Here is a 19120-nt window from a genome sequence, read left to right on the forward strand (position 1 = left end):
TTATTCATTTACCCAATTATTGCATCTGTCCACGTTAGAGTTTCGTGAGAGCAGAAATCGTTTCAGTTGGACGTTTTCTGTTGCTGCTGTAACAAATTAATGCAAATTTTGTGGCTTGAAACAATACATATATATATAAATTTTTTTTTTGAAATGGAGTTTCACTTTTGTTGCTCAGGCTAGAGTGCGATGGCACAATCTTGGCTCACTGCAACCTCTCTACCTCCCGGGTTCAAGCGATTCTCCTACCTCAGCCTCCCGAGTAGCTGGGATTACGGGCATATGTCATCATGCCCAGCTAATTGTTTGTATTTTTAGTAGAGACAGGGTTTCTCTACGTTGGTCAGGCTGGTCTCAAACTCCCGACCTCAGGTAATCCACCTACCTTGGCCTCCCAAAGTGCTGGGATTACAGGCATGCACCACCGCGCCCCCAGCCAAAATAATAGAGATATATTATCTTATAGTTCTGTAGGTCAGAAGTGCAACGCAGGTCTAAGCTGCATTCCTTCCTGGAAGCTCTAGGGGAGAATCTATGTTTTCTTCTTTTGTCAGCTTCGAGAGGCTACCTACATTCCTTAGCTTGTGGCTTTTTGCTCCTTCTTGGAAGCCATTGCATCTCTCTCTGACCATAGCCGGGAAAGTTTCTTTGCCTTCATCCCCACATGATTACACTGGACCCACTTACATAATCCAGAATAATCTCCCTATTCCAAAGTCCTTAGCCTTAATTGCATCTCACAATCCCTTTTGCCATGTAAGGTTACATATTCACTAATTCCAGGGATTAAGACATGGACATCTCTGGGGTGCATTATTCTGATCATCATATCTGTTTTTTCCCTTTATATGTCTAGTAAGTAGAACACACCAGGAAATTAGCAGGTGTGCACTGACTTTGCTGGGTAAATGAAAAGCTACCATTTATTATGCAGACATGAGGTGCTGGGCAGATGCAAGGTGTTCTATGTGTGTTTTCTCATTTGCTCTGTACCATAACCCTCGGGGGTAGAGTTTACCCCCATTTTATAGCCCCATTTACTAAGGCTCAGAGAGGTGACGTGACTTACCCAGGGCCATCCAGCTAGTAAGTAGCAGAGCTGGGATTTGAACTTTTACCTTTCTGCCTCCAAAACCCAAAGTCTATACGCCCCTCTTTCACAGCTCAGGGAGGACGTCTCAAGCCTGAGTTTGTTGTACCCACAGGTATCTTACTTACATCTGCTCACCTTGCCATGTCAGCACCGCCTGTTCCAAAGGCAGATTAAATATTGCTTAGGCTGGCCAGGCACAGTGGCTCACGTCTGTAATCCCAGCACTTTGGGAGGCTGAGATGGGTGGATCACTTGAGGTCAGGAGTTTGAGACCAGCCTGGCCAACATGGTGAAACCCTGTCTTCACTAAAAATACAAAAATTAGCTGGGCGTGGTTGCACACGCCTGCAATCCCAGCTACTCAGGAGGCTGAGGCAGGAGAATCTCTTGAACCCGGGATGCAGAGGTTGCAGTGAGCCAAGATTGCACCATTGCACTCCAGCCTGGGCGATAAGGGCAAAACTCTGTCTCATAAAAAAAAAAATAATAATAATAATAAAAAGATTGCTTAAGGCCTGTCTGCCTCTCTTTCAAAGGGAAAATCCCTCAGCTTTTTAAAATAAATTAAATCCTGTCAACGAGAGATGAGGGTCGATTAGATGAGATTGGGGGAAGAAGCCTTCCTTCTCAATGAGTTGTCCAGAAACCAACAGCATGGGCATCCCATGGGAATGGTCAGAAATGCCGACCCCGAGGGCCCTGAACTGCTGAGTCAGGCTCTTCTAATGATCCGTAAGTGGTCTGCACACACATCATGGAGAAGCCCTGCTGGGAGGCACCCACGCAGACCCAGATACTCACTGACCCTGGCGGGAGGTGGCACCTATTATTTTTATGATGAGAGGGAACCTCAAACTCTACTGTGATGTAAGTGGTCTCAAAGTCCCTTTGAAGTCACCATTTTATCTAAATCAGAAATAGAGAGGAAAAAAATAAGAAATGGCCAGCTTAGAAAGACTCAAATTCTTTTGGGGGGAAAAATACCAGGAAGAAAGAAAAGAAAAATACATTGTTTCCTTGGCCATCTGTGTGAAGAAATAAAACCACCCTTGACATACCAGCAGGAAAGAACACTGGAGAGCTTTACTTGACAGAATTATTAGAAACGCTTCTTCCTGGTTCAGGGGAAAAAAATTCCAAATAGGTTTGTAATATTTTTTTCCCTAGCGTGCTTGCAGCTCCCAGTAAAGCCAAACACCAGTTTTCAAAACCTTTTGATTCTACTCATCCCGTGGTTAATAATTTCCAGTTTACCCAGCAGGCTACATAACATCCCCTTTCCTGGGAAAGAATTTCTGTGCCCTGGCTGGCAGTGAGCTGGTCCCCTTAGCAGCTGACCTCCTCCTCCAGCCCTGTGGCTGCCTCCCCTCCAACAGGGACCTTCCTGGTGGGTATCTGGAACAGTGACTTAGTGTTCCGCAAAGGGGAGAGGGAAAAAGAGAAGGCTGTCTCCCAGAAGGGTGAGCCGCTTCTTTAATCATCTGGCTCTGAGAAGAATTTTCTCCCTGTTTCCTGGGAAATAGCTGATAAAGGACATTTTGTCTGCTGCTGTTTGTGTATACCTAGGCCGAACAAGTCCCAAAACTCTACCCTCCCCTGCCCACTCCAGAGCTGGTACTTTGAAAACATAGGACAATAATGAAAGCAGGCAGCCTGATACGGGCCTGGCACCTCGTCTCCTGTTTCCTCCTGCCCGCTGCTGCAGCCAGCTTTACGCCAGCTGCAACCACCAGGGACAGGTTGGCTTCTCCACCCTTGATGGCCCCGAGAAATATTTCTTTTAGGGCATGACAGAAGGTGAATTTGGGGAAGGTGGGACCCTCCCTGCAGCCGATAGCACGGGCCCCATCCCTCCCCCCATGCAAATCTTTGGCCAGCAGCCTTGGTATCACCAAACCTTGCGGAGATAGGGAGTGCCGTGAAGGGCTCGGTGAGTTTCTGACAGTCCTCTCCCCTGTTTATCTGAATGGGCCCAAGGGCTGCAAAACAAACCGGCAAACACCAGGGTGTTCCTGAGAGTGTAGCTGCACTTCCTGTTTACAGGCTCAGGGTGAGAAGCCCCTGGGACCCATTCTGCCTGTGTCAGTTTCTTTCTGCTTCCTCTGAGATCCCCGACGTGGGAGGGCAAAGGGTTTCCCTCCTGCCGCCTGGAAAAATAATATGCAGGCCGGGAACATGAGCTTGCCTGTGAAGGCTGCTCAAAACAACACACTTGCAATTTGGGGTTTGTGACTAAGGTTGATTCGAACCTGGGTCTTCTGGTCCCTCTGGGAGCATGTTAGACCCCGTGAGACAAACCACTTTGGGACTCGAGGGTGGTAGGGAGTGGGGAATGGGAAAGGCACCTGTAAAGGCATAAATAGCTGGGTCCTGCCACCCCACCCATTCTCACACAACTCTCGCCCCACCCCACCCCATCCCACCCTACCCTCACCCCCGCTGTCACCCCACTCCTCTTGCTGTGTGTCCCTTGCTTCCCATGTTTCCCTGTCCTGGACCAAAGTGAAGCAACTGGGTATTCCAAGCAAAGGGCTCCCTACCTTCAGCACCAGTGGTGACACCAGAGGTGGATTCCAGGAATACCTGAATGACCTGGAACACATTCTGTCCCGGCAGGAGGGGTGGTGGCACTGCCTCCGGGAGATGGCCGAGCTATCTGGGGGTTAGGACTCTCTAGCTTGTTGCAGGGGTGTCACAGAGCCTTGCTACTGAAGGTGTGTCTAGGGACCAGCAGTATTGTCCTCCCCTGGGAGCTGGTAAGAAACGTGGTCTCACACCCTGTCCCAGAGCCACTGCATGAGCACCTGCAGTTTAGCAGACGCCCCAGGTGACTCCTGCACACATTCAAGTTGGAGAAGTGCTGCTTTGGAGAGCCCGTCCCTCTGTCCTCATTATGAGGATGACTGTGCTGACTTTGGACGGCTTGTGCTTTTTAAAATCTCATGGGCATAAATGACTCTTTGTGACCGATCTTGTTTCTTTCTTTGCTAAGAAAAGCAGGTTTAATTTGATGTAAGTGTCGGCTTATTTGGCATGCCATATATCCGAGACCAAATAAGCACGTGCCTAAGTGAAGGATTTCATAGCTAAATTCGATGTGTCTGACACCTGAAAATTCCAACACCACAGGGGCCAGGCAGGTGACAAAGATGAATGAAGTGGGCTGGGTGGGCCAGTGAGGACTGGACAGCCAGTGACCTGGTGGAAGGGGCAGCAGCTACTCCACCCCAGCCCATTCTTGTCATTCAGGGACCAGGCTCAGGGTTGCCAGATCCCAATATCTTCAAGGGAAGCCTGAAGTTGAATTTTTATGAAATCACCCAACATTGAAATATTGGCAATTAATTAAAACATTAAAAAAAAAAAAAAAACAAAAACCCACAAGGCCAGGCACTGTGGCTCCCACCTGTAATCCCAGCACTTTGGGAGGCCAAGGCAGGTGGATCACTTGAGGTCAGGAGTTCGAGACCAGCCTGGCCAAACATGGTGAAACCTTGTCTCTAGTAAAAATACAAAAATTAGCTGGGCATGGTGGTGCACGCCTGTAGTCCCAGCTACTCGGGAAGCTGAGGCAGAAGAATTGCCTGAACCCAGGAGATGGAGGTTGCAGTGAGCCAACATCACCCCGCTTTACTCCAGCCTGGGTGACAGCCTAAGCCTCCGTCTCAAAACAACAACAACAGAAAAAAGAAAAAAGAAAGAAAAAAAGAAGATTCCCTCCTATGACCCAGGCTTTATGCTGAGACTATGGATAAAACCGTGAACAAGACAGACACAGTCCCTACCCTCAGAGTATGCAAGCTGGAAAATGGGACAGAGAGACCAGGAAGGTGGGAATGGCATTTCTTCAGGGAGACCTGCCTGTGCAAAGGCCCTGAGGTGCAAACAGCACATTGTAGATGGGGAGCTACAACCAGGTCAGTGCTGGGGAGTTGAGAGTCATGATTGAAGGAGGGGTGGAAGATAAGGCTGAAAAGGGAGGAAGTGGCAGGTGATAATGGCATGTACTGCACATGCAATTAAAGAGTTTGAACTAGGTCCTGCAGGCCTGGAAGGGTCATCAGTATGAGGATGACATGGCTGGAACTCAGTTTTCCTGAATTCACACCAGCTATTGAGAGGGGAATGGATTTATTGAGTGGGGAGTTGGAAAAGTATCAGAAGTCCAGAAAGCAGTCAGGGCAGACCTGGGCAGTGGCCCAGGAACAAGGTGGTGAAGGCCTGCACTGGGGCATTGTGCAGGAATGGGAGGCGGCTGTGCATTTGAGGGCTACGCAGGAGTTAAAATCAGCAGGATGTTGCCTACTTGATGGGGACCATTGGGGAGGGAGGGGGAGCCAGAGCTTCTGGCCTGGGTGCCTGATGGACAAGGATTGCTGCAGTTGGGGTGTCTTGGGGAGGGAGATGACATGCTCGATTCTGGGAAGATTGGACTTGGGCTTCCTTGAGCCCTCTTTGGAAGTGAGATGCAGACAGCAGGGTACTGGAGTCCTACTCAGTGAGGGGGCAAGGGCCAAGCTGAAAACCAGGACCTTCTGAGACACAGTTCTTGTTAGTAATTTGCCCCAGCTTTGTGGCTTCTCCACCCTGTTCTCTTCTCCCTGTGAGTTCTTTGTTTTTGTGGGTTGTCATATTACAAACCATGGATTTTTGGGCCAGCCTGTATATGGGGATAATAGTAGTTTCCTCTTCACAGAATGCTAGTGAGATTAAGTGAGATAATACATTAAAAGTACGCAGCACGGTGTCTGGCTGTAGGAAGCTCCCATGATCACACCACCACATGTAATGTTAATGTCATCATCATTAGCTGTGATTATTATTGTGATTATTAACATTAGTTATCATTATTATTGTAACTATGCACGAATGTGACCTACGAGGCCTCCTGCCACATGTGGCCCTTTGTTGTGGCCTCTTTCCCTGCCAACCTCAGGCCTGCTCGTTTCTGTGGGAGCCACTGGCTAGCAGTGGTTATGAGCATGGCCTGTGAAATCACAGCCTGCCTGGGTTCAAATGCCAGCTCCACTTCTTACTATGAGAGTGACCTCGGCCAAGTCACTTCATGCTTCTGAGCCTCAGGTAGGTTCCCCATCTGAGGAAGGGGAAGATAAATGTATCTTGCTGTGAAGATAAAATGAGATAAATTGTCAAAGTACTCAGTGCACTGCCTGGCAGGTTGTAGGTGTTCCTTTATCATGTGCTCTTATTCTCCAGGACACCGTCACCAACCCATTGGGCTGGCATGCACTCTCAAATCTACTGCCCCTAGCAATAGGATGCAGCTCAAGTTCACTAAAGTGACTTACGAGCTGCTTGCAGTGGGCTGAGTGTTGACACTGCTCCCCGCCACTGGAAAAAAAGATATGCCCACATCCAGATCTCAGCAACGCGTGGATATGACCTTATTTGGAAAGGGGGTCTTTGCAGATGTAATTAAGTTAAGGATCTTGAGATACAATCATCCTGGATTATCCATGTGGTCCCTAAATCCAATGACAAGTGTCCTTATAATAGACACAGAGAGGAGAAGCCTGACAGGAGAAGCAGAGATAATGACTGGAGACAGGGATTGGAGAGATGCAGCCACAAGCCAAGGAATGCCAACAAGCACCAGAAGCTGGAGGAGAAGGAAGGATTTTCCCCTGGAGTCTGCAAAGGGAGTGCAGCCCCACCCACACTTTGACTTTGGACTTCTGGTCTCTGGAATGCTTCGATAATAAATGGTTGTTTGAAGCTACCCAGTTTGTGGTAGTTTGTCACAGTAGACACAGCAAACAAATCCAGTGCCCTCCACCCTTTTCACCCTGAAACCACATGAGGACTGAGTGGAGTAGGCAGGCAGCCTTGGCTATCCCCATTTTACAGAGAGAGGACACTGAGGCTCAGAGAGGCAGAAGGAGCTGCTTGAGCCACATAGCCAGTGAGCTTTGCCAGTGGCAAGCCTGGAATCTGGCTCTCCTGAGTCCTCCTCCATGCACTGTCCTTTCTGGAACATTCTGCCAGCCTCCCTGCACCAGGCATTGGTGGCCAGTGAGCTGTGATTGTCTCTGTAACCAGGACAGGTTTGCAGGGTCCCAAAGCAGCTTCTCCCAATACCAGGCAAATGGCTGGTGGGTGTGAGGGCGCATCTGAGAACATGGGAAGGAGCAGCTGTCACAGGGGATCAGGCCCGCTTGACTTCATTAGCACCTAGCCCCACTACATACCTCAAAGAGATGTCCCTCCCTCCCTCCCTCCCTCCCTCCCTCCCTTCCTTCCCTCCCTCCCTCCCTCTGTTCGTTCTTTCTTTCTTTCTTTCTTTCTTTCTTTCTTTCTTTCTTTCTTTCTTTCTTTCTTTCTTTCTTTCTTTCCTTCCTTCCTTCCTTCCTTCCTTCCTTCTTTCCTTCTTTCCTTCTTTCCTTCTTTCCTTCTTTCCTTCTTTCCTTCTTTCCTTCTTCCTTCTTTCCTTCTTTCTTTCTTTCTTTCTTTCTTTCTTTCTTTCTTTCTTTCTTTCTTTCTTTCTTTCTTTCTTTCTTTCTTTCTTTCTTTCTTTCTTTCTTTCTCTCTCTCTCTTTCTTTCGAGACGGAGTTTCACTCTTGTTGATCAGTCTGGGGTGGAATGGCACAATCTCGGCTCACCACAACTTCTGCCTCCTTGGTTCAAGCACTTCTCTTGCCCCAGCCTCCCAAGTAGCTGGGATTACAGGTGTACACCACCACATCCCACTAATTTTGTATATTTAGTAGAGACAGGGTTTCTCCATGTTGGTCAGGCTGGTCTCAAACTCCCAACCTCTGGTGATCTGCCTGCCTTGGACTCCCAAAGTGCTGGTACTACAAGTGTGAGCCACCATGCCCGGCTAGATGTCCCTTTCGATAATGGGGAACCAAGCCAGAGGCAGTCATGTCTACTAGCAAAAGGTGCTATTTTGAATAACTTCAGGATAGATATTTGTAATGCAGATATACCTGGCAGTCTTACATTTTTTTCTATTAATACAACAAAGTAGGGCTTAACAAACATCAACAAACAAATATAAATAAATACATAGGTAAATGTAATGGTCTTGTAATGGTTTGTGGCTGAATTTGCCTTCACTAAATGTCCTATTTGTTGTATGTATAAATTGGTTGGAAGGCCCCATATGGTAGCAGGCTCTCATTTATTGAGTGCTTAATGTATGCCTGGCCTCATGCTTTCACTGGCTGTCTCACTGAATCTCTATATCATTCCCATTTTTTTGCACAAATTAAAACACCAAGACTCGAGTGCATTGAGTGACTTTTACAGGGCCACACTGATAAGGAATAGAGCCAGGATTCAACCTGGGCTGGTCTGGTCTGAACCCAGATTCGTCCTTTGGATCTAAGCCTTCGGTTCTCAAGCCTGGTTCCACACTGAAAGTCCCTGGGGAGCCGGACATACTCCTCCACCCCTGCCACCCCAGGGGGTCTGAAATAGCTGGCCAGGGGTGTGGCCCCCACACTGGGTTTTCCAAACCTTCCCAGGTGACTCGAATGTGCAGCCAGGGTGAAGAGGTCCTGCGTTAAGCCCATTTCACACGTTGTTGTAGTGCTTCCTCGCTCAAAAAGCAAGGGAGCTGTTGCTAAGAGCCGATGTTTCCTTCCTGATTTCACCTTTACTAACCCCAGGTTTCCACCTGTGAAGTAGGGAAGGGAAATATACCTGTGATCCCTTAAAAAGGTTTTTTTTTTTTTTTTTTTTGAGACGGAGTCTCACTCTGTCGCCCAGGCTGGAGTGCAGTGGTGCGATCTTGGCTCACTGCAAGCTCCGCCTCCCAGGTTCATGCCATTCTCCTGCCTCAGCCTCCCGAGTAGCTGGGACTATAGGCGCCTGCCACCACGCTTGGCTAACTTTTTTTTAAAAATTATTTTTAGTAGAGACAGGGTTTCACCGTTTTAGCTAGGATGGTATTGATCTCCTGACCTCGTGATCTGCCTGCCTCGGCCTCCCAAAGTGCTGGGATTACAGGCATGAGCCACCGCGCCCGGCCTAAAAATGTTTTTAAAAAGACGGGATTGATGGAGTGTGAACTGTGACCTGGACTCTGTGCTAATTGGGCTCCCTGCATGGTTTTTAACTTCATCCTCACAACATTTCCTCACTTACAGAGGAGGAAATTGAGGCCCGGAGGGGTGGAGTCATTTGTACTGGCTGCAGAGTTGGTGGCAGCAGGATTCAGACTTGGGGTCTCATCTTCCCTCCGGCTTTGGTAATCTCTCAGCCCGCTGTGCGCTCACCAACACACACATCTGCCTGCGTGTGTTTCATTTCTGTTTATTGAGATTGTGACATGGGCCTGAGAGGAGTCAGGGATGTGAGTGTGTGAAGGGTGAGGGCTGGGGGTCTCCACACCAGCCTCCAGGGGCCCAGGGCAGAGTGTGCTCAGCTAGACTGAGAAGGGGCAGGAGCCGGACAGAGCCACCGTCCATCCTTAAGACCGGGCTCCTCTCTCAGCAGGGTCGCCTCTGCCATCCCTCTGGGCCCATGCAGGTTTGGCTGAGTCAGGTGGCCAGGTGTGTGTGGGGGGAGGATGTGGAAGAACAGAGCACCTCAAAACTCCTTTGTTATCACTAAAGGGCCCTTCCTGCCTTTAGTTTTAGACCCTTGTGTTCAATGTGAAGGTTGTTGCTTATAACAGGATAATAGTCATTTAAAATGTAAAAAGTAAGCATATTACCATTTGTTGAGAGTTTGCTATATGTATGTAGCAAGAATGAGCAAGTAGTAAGAGTCAACACTCTTTCCATCCTCATAACGTGCCAGAGAGGATGGTAAAATTATGCCCATTATCCTGATGAGGAAAACTGAGGCCCACAATTCATATTACTTTCCTAAGATAATTGCACAGCTAGGAAATGGCAGGGCTGTGATTTTGACCTGTGCTGTTAAACATTTGCCAACTCTGCTGCAAAAGAGAGACTGCTTTTTCATCTGGCCTTGCCTCTTCAGCCGACCTCCTTCCTGCCTATGCCTCCCAGCTTTGGAGAAATTATAGGTGTAGCCTGTACTTTGGGTTTTGTGCAAGGGCTTGCAGAAGTACGCTTGCTGGTCTCATACCCTGAATCGTAGTTTAGCATTTAAAGTTGGAAACCATCTCTGTGGTCATATAAATTTAATCTTTTTGCTGGCAGTTAGGGAAACTAAAACTCAGGGAGGAAAAGTTCTGGACGGGGACTTGAACCCTGGTCTCTAGACTTTGCATCCAGTTCTTCATCTACTAGAAGCCTCCTAAGTTCATTCATTCATTCACTCAATTATTCACTCATTCATTTGTTCAGTCCCTTGAACAGCGTTTCAGTGAGTTTGCCTACATCATTTCACTTGATTCTCAAAAAATAAAAACTCCTGAGATCAGTTACATTGTAGCTGATGAGACGAGGATGCAGATGAGGAGACTGAGCTTCAGAGAGGTAAAGTGAGTGGTCCAAGATCCCAGCAGGCAAGTGGCAGAGGTAGAGTTTGAAGCCAGGTCTTTGGAGAAAAGGGAAGCAGCTGGGGAGTTGGAAGAGGCACCCAGGTGGAGCCGGGTGGTCACGGCAGCCTTGGCCTTCTGTGAGTTTTGCCTCCTTTCTGGGGGTGAGGGGTAAAGTCACAGGGCTGGAGATGCAGGTAGGGTTGGAGCTGGGCTGGTGGGTGAAGGGAGGCCATGAAAACAGGTATCCCTGATGTGGGACCATGAGAGGGTCATGGGATGGCCTTCCTGAGATGCCTTCAGCCAAGAATCTGAGGAGACCTCACTGAGCACTGCCATCTATGGAACCATACCAGGGTCCCATGGCTGGGCTCAGCACCTCCCAGGAGTGGCACCAGGTCTGCATTCATTGGGTGGGACTAGGGAGGGGCTCAGAGAGGAGGACAGGTGCAGTGACCTGGTGGTTCACATCCAGTCACTCGTACCTATTCCAAAGAGTTGATGAATGCATAGCATTGAAGGGCGTATAGCTTATCCAGATTATTGGGGCCAGCATTTCCCAAAGTGTGCGTGTAGGGGGCAGTAGATGGGGGTGATTACTTGGGGTCTGCAAGGACAGGGAGGTGGTGCACCTGGTTCTAAATAACATGTTGACCAGTGAGGATTGCAGTCTCTCTTCAGTTCTCCTTCAAGCCTGTGATCACACAGGGAGAAGGGTCTCACCTGGGTGCTGGAGTTTCTTTAACACTTCCCCTAACACTCGCCGGTCACCTCCCACCTGCGCCTCCAAGTGTTCAGGCAGGAACAGCATATAACTAAAGGATGCAGCCTTGCTCATTCAGTTTTCATTTTATTTCTACTGTTACCTTCTATCAGTGGCAAATGGTCCCTGCTCGTTAATGACAGCAACATTATAAAGACCTCCTTTAGGTGAGTGATCTAAGTTTTAAGAGGTTGCTGTTTGGGAGATAAGTATTAAGTCATGAATGCTGCAGGCTTCCTAGGCTGTGGCAGTGCTGTGGAATAGAAGGACAGTCAGTGCAGGTGGGAGGCGTTGAGCCTGCCGGCCCGCCACTCTGCAAATGGAGTGTAGAGACAGGGCGGGGTTGTCCAGACACGTGCAGGAAGCCAGTCCTCCAGGCTGCCAGTGGGCACCTTGCCTACTACCTTTTTGTTCCTGAGGACCTGCAATGCCTCCCTCTGCACCCTCTGTCATTTACACACCTGGAAATGTGTCCTCTTTATCCTAGCCTCCTCTGACATTGCTGGAAGTTCTGATCTTGCCTCAAACTTGAGAAGCCCTCAGTCTTTGGGCAGATGGCTGCTGGCGTGTGAGCAGGAAGGTAAACGCCCCCAGTTTCCATCCCTCACAGCAGGCACCTGTCTGCCCTCTCAGGGGACTCCCACTTCCTGGCCAGGCTGCTATGGAAAGTTAACTCAGTGTCCAGAACTCACCTGTAGCCTCACTTCCTCTAGCACCATTTCCTGGGGCCCCAGGGTGGAGGCACCCCCACTTTGCTCTCAGCCCCCTGAGGCTCCCACAGCACTTCCCACAGGATGGCGTGACTATCTGGTTACGGGTCCATTGCTCCATTTTATTATGCACTCCTTGAGGCAAATACAGGGCCTTGCTTATTTGACATTCCCAGGACCTGGGGCCTGGCCCATGGAAGGTCCATGGTGAAGACTGTTGAATAATAATAATAGTTGTAACAATTGCCATTCACTGAATACTCCTTGTATCAGACACTGTGCGATGGACTTTATTTATATTATTTTATTGAATCCTCAGAGCAGCCTCAATAATTAAGATCAAACACGATCCCCATTTTTATGAATGAGGACACTGAGCTCAGAGATGTTCAGTATCTTACTCAAGGACACACAGTAAAATACAGAACTGAGGCTTGAACCAAAGCAGCTCTGGAGCCAGCGTTCTCAGGAAGTTATGTGAGGTGCATGGGGCGGCCTCACACACACACACACACGCACGCACACACACACACACACGCACACACACACATGCGCACACATATACACATACTGGGACTGGAGTGACGAATGGACAGGTGTCTTCCCTGCCTCTCCTCTCCCTGTTTGCTGTTTGCTCCCACAGCCTCCATACCTTCTGGGCCCCTGGCTGTGGCTGCCTGTGGGCACTGCCGCCCTCACCCTGCAGGCTGGCCTGGCTGCCCACCGGGAGCCCATTATGCCTTCACCAAAACGATATCCAGGACCAGCTGCTGGGCTCGTGTGCAAATTTGTGCTGATTTGATTAGCTTGTTTAGTCATCGCTGCTGATGAGAGCGGGCCACGGCCACCAAATGACGTTCTGCTGCCTGCGACTCTGTAATCGCTTTTGGAAGGGATATTATGTTAATATCTCACACGAGAGTCTCCGATCATGCAGGACGATGGGCAGCCAGGCCCGGACCATATGGTGCATCCGAGGCCCTCCTTTGTAATCCTGGGTAATTGAAATCCTCTGCCTTATTCAAACTTGGAAAGCCTACCATCTGATGGGCAGCAGAGGGCCTTTTGGCCATTGCCTTACCAGTCCTTTTAGGGACTTTCTTTGGGGTACGATGGCAGTATGAGCAGAGATTTATGCCAGAGAAACTCGACCATTTTTAGAAACAAAAATCTCTGGCATCTGATGGTTTAAGAAGAAAACAATAACCACAACAGCAATAATAGTAACTTCTACTTAGCAAGCAATTCAAATGTTCCAGCCCCAGATCAGGGCTTTACGTAAGCTGAGGTGCTTTAGGGCAATCTGCCAGTCAAGTATTATTCCCATTTGAAAGATGAGAAAGCTGAGACTCAGAGAGACCAACCAGCTTGCCTGAGGCCACTGGTGAAAAGTGGAAATAACAGCACTTCTCCCTTGTCTGACCAGCTTGCCTGAGACCACTGGTGAAAAGTGGAAATAACAGCACTTCTCCCTTGTCTGACCACAAGCCTTGCTATAGTCAGACTCAGCTTGCAGGGTTTTTTGAGAGTATCAACAACCCCCAGATAGCTGCCACTTAATGCAGTGCTTGGCAAGCTTGAGCAAGTGTCAGAAATCCCTGGTGGTCTCATTAAAGCATAAATTGCTGGGTCCCACCCCCAGAGTTACTGATTCAGCAGGTCTGAGGTGGGACCCAGGAATTTGCATTTCTAACAAGTTCCCAAGTGATGCTGGTGCTGCTTCGAAGACCACCAGCCTAGCCGATCCTTACTGTAAACCCAATACTGCCCAAATAGGAGAGGTAGGTATTTTCACTTTCAGTTTTCTAATGAGGAAAAGGAAGCTTGGAGAGGTGAAGTCGCTTTCCTAGTGTCTTTTAGCTAGGACATAGGATGTGAAAGAAGGTGACTGTGTCCACAGCAGAAAGTTCGCAAAACCAGAATTCAGCCCAGGTTTCCTGATTTACCATCCAAAGATGTGGCCTCAGGGAGGTGGTATTACATTTTAGTTTTGCCTCCGCCAGAAAATTGGAGGGTGTGTCAACACTTGCTCCTAAAAATTGGAGGGTGTGTCAACACTCGTTCCTAACGGGTTGCCTCATGGCCCCGGGAGGTTGCTCACATTCTCCTGCAGGACTTGGTGTGGCCAGCATGGCTTTGGTCATGGTGGGCTCCTGTTGTGTGGACGTGCAGGGCAGGCCAGGTCTCGCTGTGAAGCCAGCAGGCCAGGTCTTCCTGTGCTTGCAGGCAAGGAAACCAGGCTGGAATAGAACCCTGGGCAAGTGAAGAACTGGGAGGCTCGGGGCCGAGTGCACGGGCTTTGCTCAGTTCCACTGTCCAGGATGCTGCATGCTCCGCAGGGAGGCAGGTGACTGCTAATTAGAGTAGACCATTGCCTAATGGTCAAGGCCTGCCCCAGCTGGCCAGACAGATAACCATTGTTCAGCTTCCCTTTATTCCCCTCCCCTCCTTGCCCTTCACTTCCCAACCAGGTGAAAGAAAAGAAACTCGGTAATTCACTGAACATCACCCAAGACGGGGTGCAGACCCATGCCCTGGCGTATAAAAGACGTAGTACTCCCTTCATTCCTGTTTCACAGATCCACAGACTTAATCTTGGAGAGGCTCCTGCCAAAAGTCACCCAACTGGTAAGTGGGACAGAGCAAGGACTTGGAGTGACACAGGCTAAATCCAGGCCTCTGTTCACTCCTCTGACTGCCTCTCTCCTCCCTGTCCCTTTCTTTAAGATGCTAAGGAGCATTTGTCAGACTCCTGGAGGAGAAATATTGTTTTCAGTGATTCCCAAGCCTATTTGTCAGTTGAAACTCTTTTCTTTTCTTCTGTTTTTCATTTTTTTTTAAGTGCAGAGTGTCTTTTGAGAATCAGATACTAGGAGCTCAAGGACTCCTGGCTTGTCCCCTTGTCTCCAAAGCCCCATCCTCACAGCTGAGGCAGCTGGGTGTCTGTGATGTTCTCACTGGGCTGGAAGCTCCAGAGGGGGCAGGAGGGAGCCTGACTATTCTCTGCAGTGTGGTGGCCCCAGGGCCTGGTGCTTGATACACACACACACGCACACACACATGTGTGCAGGTACATACGTATGTATTTATATTTGTTTGTTGGTAGCAAATGTTTATTTCTTATAGCTCACAGTAGCCAGAAGGGCCATCCTTAGCCAGCCAGTCTTGCCTGCTGACCTGGAGAAATAAACGCCTCTTCTGCCACATAGCTTGGAGCACAAGGACATAGGTGAAAACACGGGCCTCAGGGTCCTCAGATCTGAGTCCCATTCTGTCCCCTCAGAGCTGCGAGACCTTGAGTGAGTCCCTTTCCTTTCTGGGCCACAGAATTCTCATGGGCCTCCCTCCCAGGCTTTTGTGCCAATTCAGGAAGCATGCAAGCCTCTGGGACAGTGGGCTATCCCATGGAGGCCAGCTGCTGCTAGACTGCAGCCTTCAGTGTAAGAACTTGAACTAAATAGGGAGAGAAGTCGCACCACTTCCAGGAACCATCTAAGTCTGTGTTGTCTGAAGCAGTAGCCAGTTGAGACATGTGACTATTTACTTTCAACAGATAATTAAGTTAAATTAAGCACAGTTCCTTTTGCATAGTAGCCACATCACAGGTGTTCGATAGCCACATGTGGAGAGTGGCTACTGTGTTGGATAGTGCAGATGGGGACATGTCCACCATGGCAAAGAGCCCAATGGGACTGCACCAAGTAGGTTTTGCCATGCTTATTGTTTTCATGTCCTAACACTGCTAATGACACATAGTGTATTGGAAGTCCTCTTGGATCTGCTTTTTAGAGAAGGAGGGGAACATGCATTTGAAATCATCCACTACATGATTTTATTAGCTCCTACACTGATGGATTGATTGACTGTTGAGACAGGGGCTTGCTCTGTCACTAAGGCTAGAGTGCAGTGGTGTGATCATGCTCACTGAAATCCTGACCTCAAGCCATCCTCCAACCTCAGCCTCCCAAAGTGCTAGGATTACAGGTGTGAGCCACCATGTCTGATCACACCTAGTTTTCTTTTAGAAACAAATATCCAAAACACTTGCAGAGTCAGCTGAAATTGGTTAGGTGTTCTCTCACCCATTTTATTCTATTACTTGCTCTATAACCCTTTCTTAGCACCTAGGAGCAGCCTGGACCTCAGCTCAGGCCAGATCAGGGTAACAGTGTCCCACAGCATTAGTGATGTCCAGACGAATGAGGCTTTTACTCTACTTCCTAGGCTGGTGCCTCTAGCTTCTAAACCGCATCAAGATCACAGGTTCCTCTCTCTCCTGAAGGACTATCTGCCACGGAGACTCCCTGCCATTGTCCCACACATGCTATCAAGGCAGAGGGTGACGAGCCCAGAGCCCAATCCCCAGTTGACATTCTGTCCATGAATTTAAGTCCCCCAAAGAATGCCCCTAATGTCCACTAGAGCCCTCTGCATGACCCTGTTAGCAGTGATGGCTATTGCATTTGTGTGTCTAACTGGAGTTCCAATTCTGCCCCTGCAATTTATTAGCTGTGTGACATGAGCATGTGACATAAACTTTTTGAGTCTGGGTTGACCCTTCCGGAAAGCAAGGACTCTATTATCTTGCTCACCGTGTGGCAGTGAGTTCACATGAGATGGTACAATGTTTCCAGACTTTTCTAGCCTGTGTCCCTTTTGCTAAACACAAAAATCTCTGCCTTCCTTGTGGAAGACTCCACCTCTATACCGCCCCACTGATAAGTATTTCATGCACATCCACCAGCCAAGAACACGTCGTCCAGCTTTCCCACAATTTGTATTATGAAATGAAAGGGTTTTTTTGTCTTCCAAAAATGTAAAATTATGTTATGATGTTGGCTCTGTTGCTCCGAGCTATACCCTTTTCCTTCCCCTCGCCTTCCTTATCTTAGTTCTAGTACACCCCCGGAAGATCACCCCCCCATCACAAATGGAACAGGTGGGCAGTGCCCAGGGATGAGCTGCAGGTGACAGGCACTCGCTAAACAGTGGGTCCCTGCACCCTGCAGAAGAAAGGAGACCTGCAGGCAGACCCTGCAGCCATGGCCAGATGAAGGTCAACCAGAGTCCACTTTCAAGTAGCACCTCTGCAGACCCCCAAGTGTAGATAAGTTTCTTAATATTGTCTCATAGCTCTCTTCACTGTTTTAAAAAAATAGACTTTATTTTTTAGAGAAGTTTTAGGTTTGCAGAAAATACAGAAACTTTCAGTATATCCCCTCCACCCACTCTCCCAGTTGTCTGCCCCATTGCTAACCTCTTGCATTGGTGTGGCACATTGGTTACAATGGGTGAACCCATATTGATACACTATTATTAGCTCCAGTTCATAGCTTACTTTACGGTTCCTTCTCTGTGTTAGACAGTTCTATGGGTTTTGGCAAATGCGTTGTCTCCATACCCATCATTATGGTACCATGCAGAATAGTTTTACTGCCCTAAAATTGCCCCGTGATCCGGCTACGCATCATCCCCCTCCTTCTACCCTGGGCCCAGTTTTCTTCGCTTTTTCTTCAGTGCATTTACTGCAATTGTAAAGATCGAATTCAGAATGACTTGATTAAAATCGGCCTTCCCCACGGGACTGTAAGCGGCTTCACAAGGGCAACTGCTACATTGGGCTTCACCACACTGTATTTCCTGGGCTTTATCACAGTACATGGGATGTTAGTGTAAACACTTAGTTGAACAAATGAATGAGTAAAAGAGTGAATGAGAAGTGAAGTAGAGGGAATGAAGGAGGCTGGAGGAAGGAGATGTCAGGGCAAGAAGAGGAAGCTGTCTCCAAATCAACATTGCCCGTCCCAGGAGCCTCCCTTTGAGGACAATGAAATGGCAAAGCAAAACTGTTCTGGAACCAAGTGGCTGATAACTCACGCTGGGGTTATCCCAGCAGTGGGTGTGGTCCCTCCTTGCCCCATCAGGGGTGACAAGGACAGGAGCAGGGAATGCTGTCACCAGAGCTAGGCCCTGAAATGGCCTGACAAGGGCTCAGTCCGTCACTGTCTTAACCATCGTGACTTTCGGAGTCACCTCCAGATTTTTTGGCCCAGCAAATGATTAAGCAGTTAAATAAAGACAGGCTCATTAAGGAAACATGCTTCCCTGCGTATCTGCCCCAGTTACTCCTAAATTTAATCTGTCCATGAGCCAATTTCCAGGACAAATGCGCACAAGTATTTTTTTTTTTTTAATCTCCAGAGCCTTAACCTTGAAGGCAGTCATTGGACAAGGCTTATCCTGATGCCTGTCTCCCCCATCCTGTCTCCTCTGAGACTCAATGGAGGGGTTCCTTCCCCACACCCAGACAATCCCGTGGGGCCGCTGGAGAGGGAGCAGGGCACTCATGGGGCCCATTTGCCAGCAGGCAGGGCCGGGTCCATGAAAGCGCCCTTTCTTCTCTGTCACACGGCTGCTCCCAGCCACGGGGGGCTCTGGGGCATAATCGGATTGAGTTTCCTTGGCCAACAGGTTGGCTTTGTTCTCTTGTCCAGATTTTCATCCACTTGGCTCCCCAGGTTGCTGCTCGACCGCTCTCTGACCTGGATTCACTGAGGACACATCAGGCCTTTGCCACGGGGTCCATGGGGTGTCCAGAGCCCAGGGCTGGGTGAGTGTGGGGTGGGTCTGACGGGGAGGACGTGCATCCAGGGGCCAGGCCAGTCCCTGCAGGATTTTCTGATGTCAAATCACCTGTCCTGTGCCTGAGCCCTATTACCCTAGCAAAATGAGGACATGCGCCTCCCTGGGCTTCCCCAGCATGGCCTGAGTGAGTGTCTCCCTGGTTGCAGTGTTTGCAATCAGCAGGTCAAAAGGGGACTCTCCCGCCCTGCTCCCATGGCGCTGCTGCTCCTTCTAGCAGTCCCAGCTTAACACCCACACTCCTTATGCTGGTCCCAGGGCCCTCTATGGGTTAGGGTGTAGAAGGAGGCTGTGTTGGTTAAAAACACCAGGTAGAAATCTCTTTTCTCTGAATGCTGAAGGACTGCTATTAAAGAGACAGTTCCTTTCGGTCTAGTTGGATCCTGGGTGAAGACTCAGGTCTTCCTCAAGAAGGGAGAGCCATGCGTTTCCAGGGAGGAGGCTAGGACGTCCAAGATCAAGGTCCTGGCAGGTTTGGCTTCTGGTAAGGGCT

General features: G+C 49.0%; 2 long non-coding RNA genes across 2 annotated transcripts in view; one reads left to right on the forward strand and one right to left on the reverse strand.

Moving 5' to 3' along the window:
• LOC115896389 overlaps positions 1–3069 on the reverse strand; it is a 17116-nt gene extending 14047 nt beyond the window's left edge. The window contains exon 1 of the long non-coding RNA XR_004056246.1: positions 2991–3069. This is a non-coding gene — a long non-coding RNA (uncharacterized LOC115896389). The remainder of the gene's footprint in view (positions 1–2990) is intronic.
• On the forward strand, positions 2386–18736 carry LOC115896390. Its single transcript, XR_004056247.1, has 3 exons — positions 2386–2480; positions 14457–14613; positions 18480–18736. It is a non-coding gene; the product is annotated as an uncharacterized LOC115896390 (long non-coding RNA).
• Positions 18737–19120: the final 384 nt, after the last annotated feature.

Source organism: Rhinopithecus roxellana, chromosome 3, assembly GCF_007565055.1.
Source record: "Rhinopithecus roxellana isolate Shanxi Qingling chromosome 3, ASM756505v1, whole genome shotgun sequence".
Classification (NCBI taxonomy): Eukaryota; Metazoa; Chordata; class Mammalia; order Primates; family Cercopithecidae; genus Rhinopithecus; species Rhinopithecus roxellana.